Source organism: Panulirus ornatus, chromosome 10, assembly GCF_036320965.1.
Source record: "Panulirus ornatus isolate Po-2019 chromosome 10, ASM3632096v1, whole genome shotgun sequence".
NCBI lineage: Eukaryota > Metazoa > Arthropoda > Malacostraca > Decapoda > Palinuridae > Panulirus > Panulirus ornatus.
Genome location: NC_092233.1, coordinates 60,354,360 through 60,370,651, shown reverse-complemented (window position 1 = coordinate 60,370,651; position 16,292 = coordinate 60,354,360). Strand labels below are relative to the sequence as shown.

The 16,292-nt window shown below is 52.2% G+C and overlaps 1 protein-coding gene across 3 annotated transcripts in view; it reads right to left on the bottom strand.

Annotated features, from left to right (window-relative positions):
* Positions 1–16,292, bottom strand: part of LOC139750997 (protein O-linked-mannose beta-1,2-N-acetylglucosaminyltransferase 1-like) — a 444,536-nt gene that overhangs the window by 82,875 nt on the left and 345,369 nt on the right. For 2 of the 3 annotated variants that reach the window (XM_071666033.1, XM_071666032.1), the window contains one exon: positions 5,520–5,746. The exons of the other annotated variant lie outside the window; for it this stretch is intronic. The gene's annotated coding sequence lies outside the window, so the exon portion shown is untranslated. The remainder of the gene's footprint in view (positions 1–5,519; positions 5,747–16,292) is intronic. 3 annotated transcript variants of the gene reach the window in all.

Here is a 16,292-nt window from a genome sequence, read left to right as displayed (position 1 = left end):
AACAGCAGCTGAAAGGGAAAAATAATTAGGGGAGGTTTCTCATAAAACTTCTCCGAGGCAGACTTCGTGATGTTGATTACGTGGAGCAGGTTTCAACCCCCCATCATGGCTGCGTACAGCAAGCTAGCATTACTTACGGCGGTGTATCGGGATATTCCAAAATGACACGGCAGAAACCGAGTGAGAAATATAAAGAGAGAGGAATAGAAATGACGCGGCAGAAAACAAGTGAGAAATATAAAGAGAGAGGAATAGAAATGCTTAATTGAGATGAACCATGGTAATGGATCCTTCTTCCACGACGCTGATTCGTTTCGAATTAAGAGGAGACTTATGTGTTCACTGCGAGGAAACGAAGAAGGATCTTAGCCAAGAGGACTTTGAGGGGACTTGATGTATGTCGTGTGGGGACCACCGTCGCAAGACGGACTAAGGTTACTGAGTGAAATAAGATCATTTGGGAAGAGACAGAAACAGAGTGGGAGACAAGACACAGCCCTCAGGGACGCCACCACTATTGACGGGGTAACAAAACACAAGACATTCCCTCAAATACCACATCGATGGAGGAGGATGCCGTGGAGAAGAAGAAGAAGAGGAAGAAGGAATAATAAACAGGCGAAAAGGAAGGTTATGAAAAGGGGAGGGGGAAAGGGGAGGGGGAGGGGAAGGGGGGAGGGGGAAGGGGGAGGGGGAAAGGGGAGGGGGAAGGGGGAGGGGGAAGGGGGAGGGGGAAGGGGGAGGGGGAAAGGGGAGGGGGAAAGGGGAGGGGGAAAGGGGAGGGGGAGGGGAAGGGAGAGAGGGAAGGGGAAGGGGGAAGAGTTATGCAACGCCCACCACCTCAAAAAATGCTTTTGAAGACGTCGAGGTTCACCTCGAAATTTTACATAGTATCCCTGAGAAAGAGAAGGACCAAAGGCGAGTGACACACACACACACACACACACACACACACACACACCAGAGAAGACCCCTAGTGCATTACCGCTTCGCAGAGGCCCGTAGCGGTGATCGGAAAATGGAAATGACACAATTAGTTATGACTATTTAAGTGAGAGTTAAGATGAGTTTCAGAGAGCAGAGGTGAGAGCAGAAGTGGCGAGAGGCGATGGGGCGATGGTTACAAAGGGGAAGAGAGCTGTCTCTCTCTCTCTCTCTCTCTCTCTCTCTCTCTCTCTCTCTCTCTCTCTCTCTCTCTCTTTAGGGATGGGGTGCACCAGGGCATGCTTCCAAGGGCGGGATATTTAGGCTTTTAGACGGGAGGTGATATAGACGACCAAGGCTCAGAGCAGGACGGTGGAGGGGGGGAGTTAAAGTAAGCTGCCACCCACCCAGCTGGTGCAGCAGGCTGCCATCCACCCAACCACCCACCCAGCTGGTGGCGGAGGCTGCCACCCACCCACCCACGACCTCGCTGCTCCTTCATCGCCTCCTACACCCAAGGAAGGACTCGTCCGATTGTTTAAACAAGGAAACTTGGTAATTGCTCCCTCGTGTAGCCCATCAGAGAATCAGGTGGGCAGGCAGTCCTACCTCCGCTCTTAGCTTTCAAACCCTCCAGGGTCGTGCTGTCGTGCTCCAGGGTCGTGCTGTAAGCTCAAGGGTCGCACCGTCGTGCTCAAGGGTCGTACCGTCGTGCTCAAGGGCCGTAACATCGTGCTCAAGGGTCGCACCGTCGTGCTCAAGGGTCGCACCGTCGTGCTCAAAGGTCGTACCGTCGTGCTCAAGGGCCCTACCGTCGTGCTCAAGGGTCGCACCGTCGTGCTCAAAGGTCGTACCGTCGTGCTCAAGGGCCCTACCGTCGTGCTCAAGGGTCGCACCGTCGTGCTCAAAGGCCGTACCGTTGTGCTCAAGGGTCGCACCATCGTGCTCAAGGGCCGTACCATCGTGCTCAAGGGTCGCACCGTCGTGCTCAAGGGTCGTACCGCCGTGTGCTCAAGGGTCGTACCGTTGTGCTCAAGGGTCGTACCGTCGTGTGCTCAAGGGTCGTAACGTCGTGCTCAAGAGGTTATCTTAACAGTAAACAACACCAATGCTGAATGAACTTAAAATTAAAAAAAGGTACGACTTCAGAGATGAGGAATTTTGGCGGGTCGCGCCAGGCACCGGGAATCCAGGAATCAGAGAATCCGGAATTAGGAATTGGAATGACTACTAAGGACGAGAGTAAACCACAGGAATACATATCAATTGAGGAATACACTGGTTTACAGTAAACTGTGAGGAATACACTGGTTTACAGTACACTGTGAGGAATACACTGGTTTACAGTACACTGTGAGGAATACACTGGTTTACTGTAAACTGTGAGGAATACACTGGTTTACAGTACACTGAGGAATACACTGGTTTACAGTACACTGAGGAATACACTGGTTTACAGTAAACTGTGAGGAACAGTCTGGTTTACAGTACACTGTGAGGAATACACTGGTTTACAGTAAACTGTGAAGAATACACTGGTTTACTGTAAACTGTGAGGAATGCACTGGTTTACAGTACACTGAGGAATACACTGGTTTACAGTAAACTGTGAGGAACAGTCTGGTTTACAGTACACTGTGAGGAATACACTGGTTTACAGTAAACTGTGAGGAATACACTGGTTTACAGTACACTGTGAGGAATACACTGGTTTACAGTACACTGTGAGGAATACACTGGTTTACAGTAAACTGTGAGGAACAGTCTGGTTTACAGTACACTGTGAGGAATACACTGGTTTACAGTAAACTGTGAAGAATACACTGGTTTACTGTAAACTGAGAGGAATGCAACTCAATGGAAGTCAATGTATCGGCGATTCCTATTTTCGTAGGTCAACCTCAACGTATACCTTCCACGAGGTATACTCAAGTGCTCCAGAGTAGACCAAAAATATGGCAGTGTATATCTATATATAAATACACACTGGTTTACCAACACGACTACCGTACACAGCCTTAACAGGAGCCAGAGTTCGAACATCCACACCAGCCGAATACGTTGAAAACAAAAGGGGTAGAAACAACCCAGGCCCCAGGCCCTGGTCCTGATGTAGCACATCTTTATATGTATATATGAACATTGGACGAGTGTCTCGCACCTCCTCCTCCTCACCTCCCCCTCCTCATCCTTTTGTTTTGGGAGGACGCTGCCGGCGGGTGGGGGTGGGGGTGGTGTGGGGGGTGGTGTGGGGGGGTGGTGTGGGGGGGTGGGGGGGGTGTAGGTGTAGTTCCACAATATTAATGTCGCCTTCACTGTCAGATACTCTAACCCACCCCCTCCACCCCGACCCCACGTCCACCCATTCCCATCCCACCGTCTATCCATTCCCCACCCACCCAACCAACCACCGCCCCCCCCCTCCTCCCTTTCTTTCCCCCCTCCACCAAAGGAAAAAAAAGAGAGGAAAAAAAAGAGAGGAAAAAAAAGATAGAAAAAAAACCCCAGCCCCTACTCCACCCACTCCGCCTACGAACAAGAAATGAAAGATCTTCGGATGTTTTTAGTCACCATTGTGCCCGTCTGACTCAGATGTGAATCCCAGGAAAATAAAAAGGATTGTGTAGGAAATATAAAAGTTCTCTCCTTGTATGTCTGTCCTACCTGTCTGTCTGTCTGTCTGTCTCTGTTGTCCCCTTGTCTGTCTGTCTGTCTGTGTTGTCTCCTTGTCTGTCTGTGTTGTCTCCTTGTCTGTCTGTCTGTCTCTCGGCTCCCCATGGCCTTCCTTTTCAACCTCAACCTCCCCCCCCCCTCCACACACACGTCCCCTTGCCCCTCAACACTCGTGTCACTCCCTCATCACACCTGGGGAGGGGGGAGGGGGGGGGGGAATCGACTCATAATTATCACACCTGGGGAAGGGGGAGGGGAGGTGGGAAATCGACTCATAATTGTCTCCTCTCATACATGAGTAAATCAATCCTCCTCATCCCCACCCATATATACACACACCCCCTTGAGCAGGACGTACGACCCCTTAATACAGAGATGAAGGACGGTACGACCCCTGGATACAGCGATGAAGGATGGTACGACCCCTGGATACAGCGATGAAGGACGGTACGACCCCTGGATACAGCGATGATGATGACCTGGCCTTTCCTTTCCTTCCACCTGACCCTTTTTTCAAGGTTGGGGTCAAAGTGCAAAGCCATTAGAACTATGGGTCGTACCGTCGTGCTCAAGTGGGGTGTGTGTGTGTGTGTGTGTGTGTGTGTGTGTGTGTGTGTGTGTGTGTGTGTGTGTGTGTGTGTGTGTGTGTCATTCAGCATTGGCAAGGGGCCCAAGTAGTATATCTAAGTTCCTTTCAAGAATACGAGAGCGCCAGCCTCCTCCACCCTTCAAACCCCTTGTCCGGCTCCCCTGATCATTCTCTCTCTCTCTCTCTCTCTCTCTCTCTCTCTCTCTCTCTCTCTCTCTCTCTCTCTCTCTCTCCACGTGGAAAGATATCTCATCACACTGAAGAAGTAAGAATGAGAAATAAAGAGAGAGAGAGAGAGAGAGAGAGAGAGAGAGAGAGAGAGAGAGAGAGAGAGAGAGAGAGAGAGAGAGAGAGAGACGAGGCCTTAAGGGGATGAGAGGTCTGCCAGCAGGCGAAAAGAGAAGAGCCTTTTGAAAAGGACATTCTTATATATACAGCTATCTTTTATCTTTTTTTTTTAATGTTCGTCCTTTTGTGCTCCATTAGGCTCATATCTCTCTCTCTCTCTCTCTCTCTCTCTCTCTCTCTCTCTCTCTCTCTCTCTCTCTCTCTCTCTCTCTCTCCTTACAGTACAAGAGATGGGGCCCCACGGGTATAGAACTTCCTCCCCGTATTGTACAAGAGATGAGGGCCCACTGGTTTACAACTCCCTCCCCCGTACAGTACAAGAGATGGGGCCCCACGAGTGTAGAACTCCCTCCCCGTACAGCACAAGAGATGGGGCCCCCACCAGTGCAGAACTCCCTCCCTCGTACAGTACAAGAAATGGGGCCCCCACCAGTGTAGAACTCCCTCCCTCGTACAGTACAAGAAATGGGGCCCCCACCAGTGTACAACTCCCTCCCCGTACAGTACAGTCCAAGAGATGGGGCCCCACGAGTGTAGAACTCCCTCCCCCGTACAGTACAAGAGATGGGGCCCCACGAGTGTGCAACTCCCTCCCCGTACTATACAAGAGATGGGGCCCCACGAGTGTAGAACTCCCTCCCCCGTACAGTACAAGAGATGGGGCCCCACGAGTGTGCAACTCCCTCCCCGTACTATACAAGAGATGGGGCCCCACGAGTGTACAACTCCATCCCCGTACAGTAAAAACACACAATTACCCATCTCGAGAAATTAATTAAAGAACCTGTTGTTAGAAAAATCCTGGATCCTTTATCTTCAAACCAGATCCGACTGTTCTGTGACTGTCTTTTTACTCCTCCAGCACTGTACCCCACTGAGGTCAAGCTAGGTCAGGTCAGGCCAAGATGCGTCCGAAACCAACCCCCGCTCTTAACCTCACACCTTCCCGTGTCCATCTAACTTTAAGAGATAACATCATACCTACCCTGTCTCTCTGTCTCTCTCTGAAGAGAAGCCAGTGCCTCTCCTTCTGGGCTCTGATATCTCGTCCCACTCAGAGCAGCAACACAGTGAGGCGTGGAGCGCACGAGCTGAGGGGGGCGCTGACGGGAGACAGCCTAGAAGAAGCCCTTCTTCAGGAGGGAACACAACACACCTCCGTGGCTGGCTCCACCTCGACAACCGGGCGGGGGGCCTTGCACGCCCACGTACCTGTAGAGAAAAAGAGAAGGAAAAAAATCTAGTTAAGAGCAAAGATCACACACTCGCAAAGTCACTCTTTATCAAGATAGGAATCTATCTATCTATCTATCTATCTATGTATCTATCTATCTATCTATCTATCTATATATATATATATATATATATATATATATATATATATATATATATATTTTTTTTTTTTTTCTTTTTTTTTTTCATACTATTCGCTATTTCCCGCGATAGCGAGGTAGCGTTAAGAACAGAGGACTGGGCCTTTGAGGGAATATCCTCACCTGGACCTCTCCTCTGTTCCTTCTTTTGGAAAAAAAAAAAAAAAAAAAAAAAAATCGTGGGCAAGTGTGACGCATTCAGAGGAGAGAGAGAGATAGAGAGAGAGAGAGAGAGAGAGAGAGAGAGAGAGAGAGAGAGAGAGAGAGAGAGAGAGAGAGAGAGAGAGAGAGAGAGAGAGAGAGATATTCAGATTTTCATCCAATCGTCAATTTCTGCTCTGCATCCGTACAAAATCTAGGACGAAGACAATGCTGGACCGATCATTCGTAGCGGTCCAGTTTCACGGACCGGACCTTTAGGGGAAATGGAACAAATAATCGTGTCCATCATGTCCCACTGAAATACATATATATACATTTTCTTATTCTCTCATACACATAAAAAACGAGGAGACGGGAGATCGCCAACAAATATAGGAAAAAGATGGACCGGTCCATTACCTGTGTGTTACAGTATATCGGGCAGAAATGGCTTGATGGACCGAGAGGAGGAAAATAATCTGAATGTTATATCAAATACAAAGAGCTGGTCCATCTGTACCACCACAGACAGCTGGTCCATCTGTACCACCACAGCCGGGCCATCTGTATCACCACAGAAAGCTGGTCCATGTGACACCACAGACAGCTGGTCCATCTGTACCACTACAGCCAGTCCATCTGTGCCACCACAGAAAAGTGGTCCATGTGACACCACAGAGAGCTGGTCCATCTGAACCACCACAGAGAGCTGGTCCATCTGTACCACCACAGAGAGCTGGTCCATCTGTACCACCACAGAGAGCTGGTCCATCTGTACCACCACAGCCGGTCCATTTGTACCACATCTACCACAATTCATCGGGTTATTTAGACCACGGTTCCTGTGCCGCTTATGGACCAGGCGGTCCGTCCGGGTTTGGGGAGGTAAGCTTCCGGGTTTGGGGAGGAATGCTTCCGGGTTTGGGGAGGTAAACTTCCAGGTTTGGGGAGGTAAGCTTCCGGGTTTGGGGAGGTAAACTTCCGGGTTTGGGGAGGTGAGCTTCCAGCTGGATGGGTGAATACAGGAACGTACGTAAGAAGGATTATAAAGAAAACGAGAAAGTGAAAGAAAACTGGAGTACCGTATGGAAAGAAGGTAACCCGTTCATGTCCTTCCAGATACCATACCAATCCTTCCAGGACTCCTCCAGTCTTTCCAGGACTCCCCCAGTCCTTCCAGGACTCCTCCCAATCTTTCCAGGACTCTTTCCAGTCTTTCCAGGACTCGTCCTAAATTTTCCAGGACTCCCCCAGTCCTTCCAGAACTCCCCCAGTCTTTCCAGGACTCCCTGCAGTCTTTCCATGACTCCTGCAGTCTTTCTAGGACTCCCCCAGTCCTTCCAGAACTCCTCCCAGTCTTCAAAACTCCCTCTAGTCCTTCCAGAACTCCTCCCAGTCTTCAGAACTCCCTCTAGTCCTTCCAGGACTCCTCCCAGTCCTTCCAGGACTGTGCATCGGGGATCCTCCACCCCAAGGGAATGCGAAGGAGACACCAAGTGGCCTTCAAGAAGAAGAACCCTGGGCAAGTCGTTCCTATATATATATATATATATATGAACGTTCCTGGAAAGAAGAAAAAAAAAAGAGGGGGAGAGAAAAATAAAGAAAGAAGGAATCCTACACAAGAGAGAACGCCAAAAGCCCGGTCCACCGTTCCTTCACACACGCAGCCACCAACGCCACGTCATCATCTACCTCCTCCTCCTCCTCCTCCTCCTCGGTGGTTTAACTTCCCCCAGGGTGTATACGGAAGGGGGGGCGGCGGCCAAGTGCTCGCTCACACGTCATCTTGGAAGGAAAACTAGTCAGACGGCTGCTGGTCTGGCCCGGCCTGGCCTGGCCTGGCCTGGCCAACCTCGGGAGAAGAGGAGGGAGGAGGAAGGGAGGGGGGGTTTAGTGGGGGTGTACCGTATGAAAAGAGACCCCCGGAGGAGGGGAACCGTATGAAGAGAGACCCTTCTCCACCCCTCTCCCAACTTCTCCCCTACCGCAAACGACCAATGCAGTCGTCGTCATCCATCCCCTCCATCACCACCACCATCACCATCACCACCTCCCATCTCACCCCCTACCCAACCCCTTACCCCCCTGGAACCCCCTCCTTCCCCCCTCACCCACCACCCGCATCGACACTCACGAAAGCACCTGAACTAGGTCGGCCCTGATCCCTGACCCCGGGACTGCTGATCCCTAAAGACCTGATCACCTGCTGGGGCTATTGGAAGGGGGGGGGGGGTGAGGGGTGAGAGGGGGAGGGGAGGTTCAGAGATAAGGGGGGGTGGGGGAGGAAGGAAGGGGGGCAGTGAAAGCACTGGATTTAGCACACATCCGTGAGGCAGCGGGGGAAGGGGGGGCGGCTGGGCTGGGGCCTCCACCACCATCACCATCACCATCACCACCACCTACATCACCATCTCCACCATCACCACCATCACCATCACCATCTCCACCACCACCACCATCACCATCTCCACCATCACCATCACCACCATCACCATCACCATCTCCACCATCACCATCTCCACCATCACCATCACCATCACCACCATCACCATCTCCACCATCACCATCACCACCATCACCACCACCTACATCACCATCTCCACCATCACCATCACCACCATCACCATCTCCACCACCATCACCATCACCATCTCCACCATCACCATCACCACCATCACCATCGGCCACGGTGAAGGCACGGGGTGGGTGGGGTTGGGGGGTCGTCCAGGAGATACGGACCATCCGGTCTCCAGGGGAAGGAGAGAGAGAGAGAGAGAGAGAGAGAGAGAGAGAGAGAGAGAGAGAGAGAGAGAGAGAGAGACGCACACACACACACACAAGCTCGCCACACCGTGCACCACACGACGCCTCTCCCTCCTCCCTCTCTCCCCTAATCCTGGCAGCTTTACACAAACCACGCTGTAAACACTGAGGCAGAGCAGAGGAATTAGCAGAGCGCTCCACCGGGCGTCCACCAGCGACGCGGAAGGATCATGCATCATCGCCCACTCGGGTCCCGATCACGATGAATAATAATCTTACACCACCGCCGATTTAATGAACCCGATACAGTGTACATGCGGGTTTAATAACCCAAGATGCTTGAGCGAAAGGTTTCCAGCGTCGTGTTCCGTCATGCTGGAAGAAAAAGGTGGCTTGGAAAAGGAAATTATATATATCGTGTGTCTGCTGTACGTCAAAATCGTGTGTCTGCTGTACGTCAAAATCGTGTGTCTGCTGTACGTCAAATCGTGTGTCTGCTGTACGTTAAATTGTGTCTGCTGTACGTCAAATCGTGTGTCTGCTGTACGTCAAATCGTGTGTCTGCTGTACGTCAAATCGTGTTTCTGCTGTACGTCTAGTAGTGGTCTGTAGGCCAGCAGTTCAGTGCAATGGTCAGAACGTATCTGGACATGACTGACGTAACTAGGGATTACGAAATGAACCTCCTTGGGCATGACGGTACGACCCTTTTGGGCCAGATGGTATACGACCCTTGAGCAGGACGGTACGACCCTTGAGCAGGACGGTACGACCCTTGAGCAAGACGGTACAACCCTTGAGCACGACGGCACGACCCTTGGGTATAATGTGCTGGTTTCTTTTGACCTAACCCTTCAGCTTTACAAGGGTCGTGCCGTCGTGCTCAAGGGTCGCACCGTCGTGCTCAAGGGTCGTAACGTCGTGCTCAAGGGTCGTGCACCGTCGCGCTCAAGGGTCGTGCACCGTCGCGCTCAAGTGTCGCGGTACCGTCGTGCTCAAGGGTCGCGCATCGGCGTGCTCAAGGGTCGCGCATCGTCGTGCTCAAGGGTTGCGCACCGTCGTGCTCAAGGGTCGTGAACCGTCGTGCTCAAGGGTCGCGCATCGGCGTCCTCAAGGGTCGCGCATCGTCGTGCTCAAGGGTCGCGTACCGTCGTGCTCAAGGGTCGTGCACCGTCGTGCTCAAGGGTCGTGCACCGTCGTGCTCAAGGGTCGCGCATCGTCGTGCTCAAGGGTTGCGCACCGTCGTGCTCAAGGGTCGCGCATCGTCGCGCTCAAGGGTCGCGCACCGTCTCGCTTGAGTCAAATCCGTGAGTGAGCGAAGCCATGTCGTTCGGGGACCTTAATCACCCTGAAGGCCATTCACGTCCTTCCGCCTCTATTACTGACGCAAGGGGGGAACCCTCTCCGACGGTCGGGCGGTCGGCACCAAGCCGCACTCGGCGACGGACGGACGGACGGAGGCAACGTGCAGAAGTCACCACCGTGGCGTACGTCGTAATGCGGGCGAGGTGAGGAGGAGGAGGAGGAGGGGGGGGGGGGACCACCCCCGACCCACTGACACCCCCCCCTCATCAGAGGACGACCCCCCCGCGGGGGGGGGGAGGGGGAACGGCCGATCGCGCTATGAAGGGCGCGGCAATTATCACCCAATCCCAGCTGCTAATTACCGCGTGGAAGGTAATATCCAAAAGACGAAGGCTGGCTCTCCCGCGCGCCCGACCGCGCCTCCCTCCCTACCTACCGAAGAGCAGAGCTGACGATTGAAATCCTGAGAGGCGCGCGCGGGCGCGCGGGGACGCAAATGAGTCCCCCCCCCATCACCCCCCCCCGGGGAGGGGGGGGGGTAGTCGAGGACTTTGGAGGGGGACGGTGGCGCTCGCGCGCCCCCCCCCCCCCCCATCATCCCCATCTCCCCTCCCCACAACCCTCTCCTCCTCCCATCACCCTCCAGCCCATGGAGGACACATCCAAGGATAAGGGGACACACACACACACACACACACACACACACACACACACACACACACACACAGCCACACACACACACACACACACACACAGCCACACACACACACACACACACACAAAGGGACGTTCAAGGAAATATATAGAAACGTATACTCCGTGAGGTATACCCTATACCCATATACCATACTCCACATCATACCGATGATAGATATACACCATACGCCACACCTCACACTCACGATAGACAGATCATACCCACGAGACATGTCATACTCATCATACTCACTAACAGACACATCATACCCAGGGTAGATGTATCATAACCCCCACATCATACCCATGATAGACATATACCCCACATCATACCCATGATAGACATATACCCCACATCATACCCATGATAGACATATACCCCACATCATACCCATGATAGACATATACCCCACATCATACCCATGATAGACATATACCCCACATCATACCCATGATAGACATAAACCCCACATCATACCCATGATAGACATATACCCCACATCATACCCATGATAGACATATACCCCACATCATACCTATGATAGACATATACCCAACATCATACCCATGATAGACATATACCCCACATCATACCCATGATAGACATATACCCAACATCATACCTATGATAGACATATACCCAACATCATACCCATGATAGACATAAACCCCACATCATACCCATGATAGACATATACCCCACATCATACCCATGATAGATATCCACCATACGCCACACCATACTCACGATAGACAAATCATACCTACCACAAACACGTCATACTCAATCATACCTACCACAGACACGTCATACTCAATCATACCTACCACAGACACGTCATACTCAATCATACCTACCACAGACACGTCATACTCAATCATACCTACCACAGACACGTCATACTCAATCATACCTACCACAGACACGTCATACTCAATCATACCCACTACAGGCACATCATACTCAATCATACCCACTACAGGCACATCATACCTTGGGCCAGACACACCACACGATATTAATCAGTATGAAGAGGACAACAATCGTCATAGAGAAAAAAAAAATGGGAAACAGGAATTGAACAAGTTCTTCAGTCGGTAATTGCACTACGTGTGCCGGCCAGTGACATGCTAAAGACGAGGTACTGGCCAGGGGGCTGCCTCTCCTAGCAGTATTTATGGGGGCTGGAGGGCTGCCTCTCCTAGCAATATTTCTGGGGCTAAGAACTAACTGGCTGCCTCTCCTAGCAGTATTTCTGGGGCTGGAAGCTGCCTCTCCTAGCAATATTTCTGGGGCTAAGAACTAACTGGCTGCCTCTCCTAGCAATATTTCTAGGGCTAAGAACTAACTGGCTACCTCTCCTAGCAGTATTTCTGGGGCTGGAAGCTGCCTCTCCTAGCAGTATTAGTGGGGGCTGCCTCTCCTAGCAGTATTTCTGGGGCTGGGGGCTGCCTCTCCTAGCAGTATTTCTGGGGTTGGGGGTTGCCTCTCCTAGCAGTATTTCTGGGGCTGGGGGCTGCCTCTCCTAGCAGTATTTCTGGGGCTAGGAACTAGCTAGCTGCCTCTACTAGCGATATTTCTGGGGCTAAGGACTAGCTGGCTGCCACACCGTTATTCTTAAGCCACTTTCACCTTACGTGTGTGGCGGGTTGAATTCCACACATGGCGGGTTGAATTCTACACATGGCGGGTTGAATTCTACACATGGCGGGTTGAATTCTACACATGGCGGGTTGAATTCTACACATGGCGGGTTGAATCCTACACATGGCGGGTTGAATTCTACACATGGCGGGTTGAATTCTACACATGGCGGGTTGAATTCCACACATGACGGGTTGAATCCTACACACGGCAGCTTAAATTCCACACATGGCGGGTTGAATCCTACACATGGCAGCTTGAATTCTATACATGGCGGTTAGAATTCCACACATGGCGGGTTGAATTCCACACATGGCGGCTTGAATTCTACACATGGCGGGTTGAATCCTACACAAGTCAGCTTGAATTCTACACATGGCGGTTAGAATTCCACACATGGCGGGTTGAATCCTACACATGGCGGGTTGAATTCCACACATGGGGGTTGAATTCCACAAACGCCAGCTTGAATTCTACACATGGCGGGTTGAATTCCACACACGTGGCGGGTTGAACTCTACACGGAAATCAAACGTAATAAGAGTCGAAGGCCCCGAGGTTATAGATGGGCAGGATTCCATATAGTTTGAACTACTCTTTGAATTCTTTGACGATCGAGCGCCCGGTGGCTTCATCACAGATGAACGGAGGCAAGTAGAATCTTACCATGTCACTACATCGTCACAGAAACTGATTCGGTGTGGTACATGTTGTTAACGGATCATGACCCCACCACCACAACACACAACCACCCCAGCCTCCCATCCGGCCAGAGAGAGAGAGAGAGAGAGAGAGAGAGAGAGAGAGAGAGAGAGATCCTTCTTAAGTTTTTCTTAAACGTAATTAGTTTGTGGATGATGATGATGATGATGATAATCATTAACGAGCAGGGGAGGTGGGTGCCCTCTGACCGTGCCATTATAACAACTCCCCCCCCCCCCCCCAGTCTCGTGTTGGCTTTAACAAGCAATACCTCAAGCCTCCCCCCCCTCCCATCTTCCTCCCCCCCTCCCCCTCCCTACCTAATATAAGCCACTTTCGCGCCGGCGCGCGACGCGTCAAACACATGAATACCATCATTAACGCTGCTAAAAAGAAGAAAAAGAAGAAGGGGGAAAAAAAAAAACGCCATTTAATACCATGAAAAATGCCGGTTCGCCCTAGACCAAATAATGCCCGGGTCTCCCCCTCCTCCTCCTCCCTCCCCCCCCGGGGTCTCTCTCGCGCGCGCGCGCGTGCACACCGCCCCGTTCCACCGTTCCTGTTTCCACCTCGTAAACCCGCCAAGTGTTCCTTTGGTCACCAGAAACAATAATGTCTCGATAAAATTCCTCCAGCTGGAGAGAAAACAATATGTCTCAAAAATCCTTCATGGGGTAACCATGCGCACGCGCGTGTGTCTGTCTCTGTGTGTGGCGGGGTGGTAACATTCCAGGAAGGGGGGCGGGAGCGGGGTGGGTCTGTCTGTCTGTGACGGCGTCACACACACACGGAGGACGTCGTCATCACCAATTTCTTTCCAGCCCTCTCGGCTCCGGCCTCTGGCGCCGCCTGGTTCCTCCTCCAGCTATTATTGTTCGGCTTCAGTTCCCTCCGTCGCCCTGACCTGCGAGCGGCCCCTAACCCCGTCCCCCCCGCGCGCTGCGCCCCCCACGTCTTGTGTCCTTCGAAGCCCGTGGCCCTACAAGCCCGCCCAGGCCTGCCCTGCGTGTTTCCCCTCCCTTCCCCCCGCCTTTGCGGTCCCCAAGACATATGCCTTTACCTCCCCATAACCTTCTTTGCCTTCAACTCTGACCCCCATTCCTCCCCGCCCCTTCCAGCTGACACCTTTTCCAGTGGGACTTGTGCAATCGCTTCTCCCCTCCCACCCCCCTGGCCTCAACCTCTAACCCTTTTCTATCCTACAATCTCCTAACCCTCTGAACCGTCTCTGAGCTACTATCCCGTCTCCATCTACAGTGAAAGTTAGGGCGGTGCCGCCCTTCGGCTCAACGGCGTGTCTCCATCTATAGTACCACGAAGGGTGGGGACAACTGCCTCACTATTAAGGTTTCCCTGTGTATAGGTTAGGTATATCACTGTCCTTCAGCATATAACCTCGTCTTAAACCATCTGTTTCTTGTTCTCTGTCCTACCCATGTACTATCTGTCCTCCAGTAGATAACTTCGACTTAAACTGTAAGGCCTTCTGTTGTCTGTCCTTCTCCTGTACTGTCCTCCAGCATATAAACTCGTCCTATACCATCAGGTCTTATGTTGTCTGTCTTACCACTTACTGTCCTCCAGCAGATAAAATATTCATAGAACATCAGGTCCTCTGTTATCTGTCCCTCTCATGTACTGTCCTCCAGCAGATAACTTCACAGACCATCAGGTCTTCTGTTATCTGTTCTTCCCGTGTACTGTCCTCCAGCAGATAACTTCACAGACCATCAGGTCTTCTGTTATCTGTTCTTCCCGTGTACTGTCCTCCAGCAGATAACTTCATAGACCATCAGGTCTTCTGTTATCTGTTCTCCCCGTGTACTCTCCTTCTTTTTCCTTAATGCCATGGCGCTTCAGTCGCCCTCTGCCACCACTAGCACCCAGCTCCGGGTGTATTATAACATGCCTGGCTCATGTTACAACTCCAGTCGTAACCCGTGTTCAGCTGGCGAGCTGGGCGACCCCCGATGTCCCCACTTCAACTGGACGACCCTGACGTTCACCTGTCAACTGGATCGCGGACCCTGACACCCGCACCGCCTCCTGCTAGAGGACCATTGGCGTCATTGTCTCCACCAGAGATGGTACGGTTCTTGGACGTTCTCTTGCGTGGGGTTCCTGAAGGAGGTACGTTCCAGAAGAGTTAATTACAATGACTTTACCTTCCTGAGCACGACGGTACGACTCATGAGCACGACGGTACGACTCATGAGCACGACAGTGCGACTCTTGGGCACGACGGTGCGACTCTTGGGCACGACGGTGCGACTCTTGGGCACGACGGTGCGACTCTTGAGCACGACGGTGCGACTCTTGGGCACGACGGTGCGACACTCGAGCACGACGGTACGACTCTTGGGCACGACGGTGCGACTCTTGAGCACGACGGTGCGACTCTTGGGCACGACGGTGCGACTCTTGGGCACGACGGTGCGACTCATGAGCACGACGGTGCGACTCATGACCACGACGGTGCGTCTCTTGAGCACGACGGTGCGAGCCTTTAGCACGACATCCTACCCTTGAGTACGACCGTAAGGCACTTGAGCACGTCAATGCAGCATTTCACCTGATCCTTAAGGACTCAGGGTCAAACGCTTACTCATACATTATACCCAAGGGTCGCCTAACGTCGAGGTCAAAGGCTTTCGAGAGAAAAGAAGGAAGGAATAACGGTCAAGATTCTTCCATCAACTTCCTAGAGAGAGAGAGATAACAAAAGAGCCTTCGACACATCCCTGGGCAAAGCCATCTTCCATAGAGAGCCAGAGGCCCTTGGGTTCTTGCTGTGAGATCGCCTCTTCACTACAACAAACCATCTCTACTACCACACGCCATCTCTACTACCACAAACCATCTCCTCCAGGCCTTTGATACACTGCCGGCAGCTTCGCTTCAGTGTCCTAAAAAGACCCTTTTCTTTAGGCCGGCAAGATGGGTGGTGGCGCGCGCGCCCCAATTCTCCCCCTTCTGCGTCTGGTCGAGGACTCGCGCCTTCCATGTGTCGACGTCCACACAGGCGTCGCAAACCGCTGGTCTCCCGACGGAGGAGTGAGCACACCCAGGAACCTATACTTCAAGCTGGCTGTGTCCTCCCTTCCTCCTTCCCTCACGACTACTGCACTTT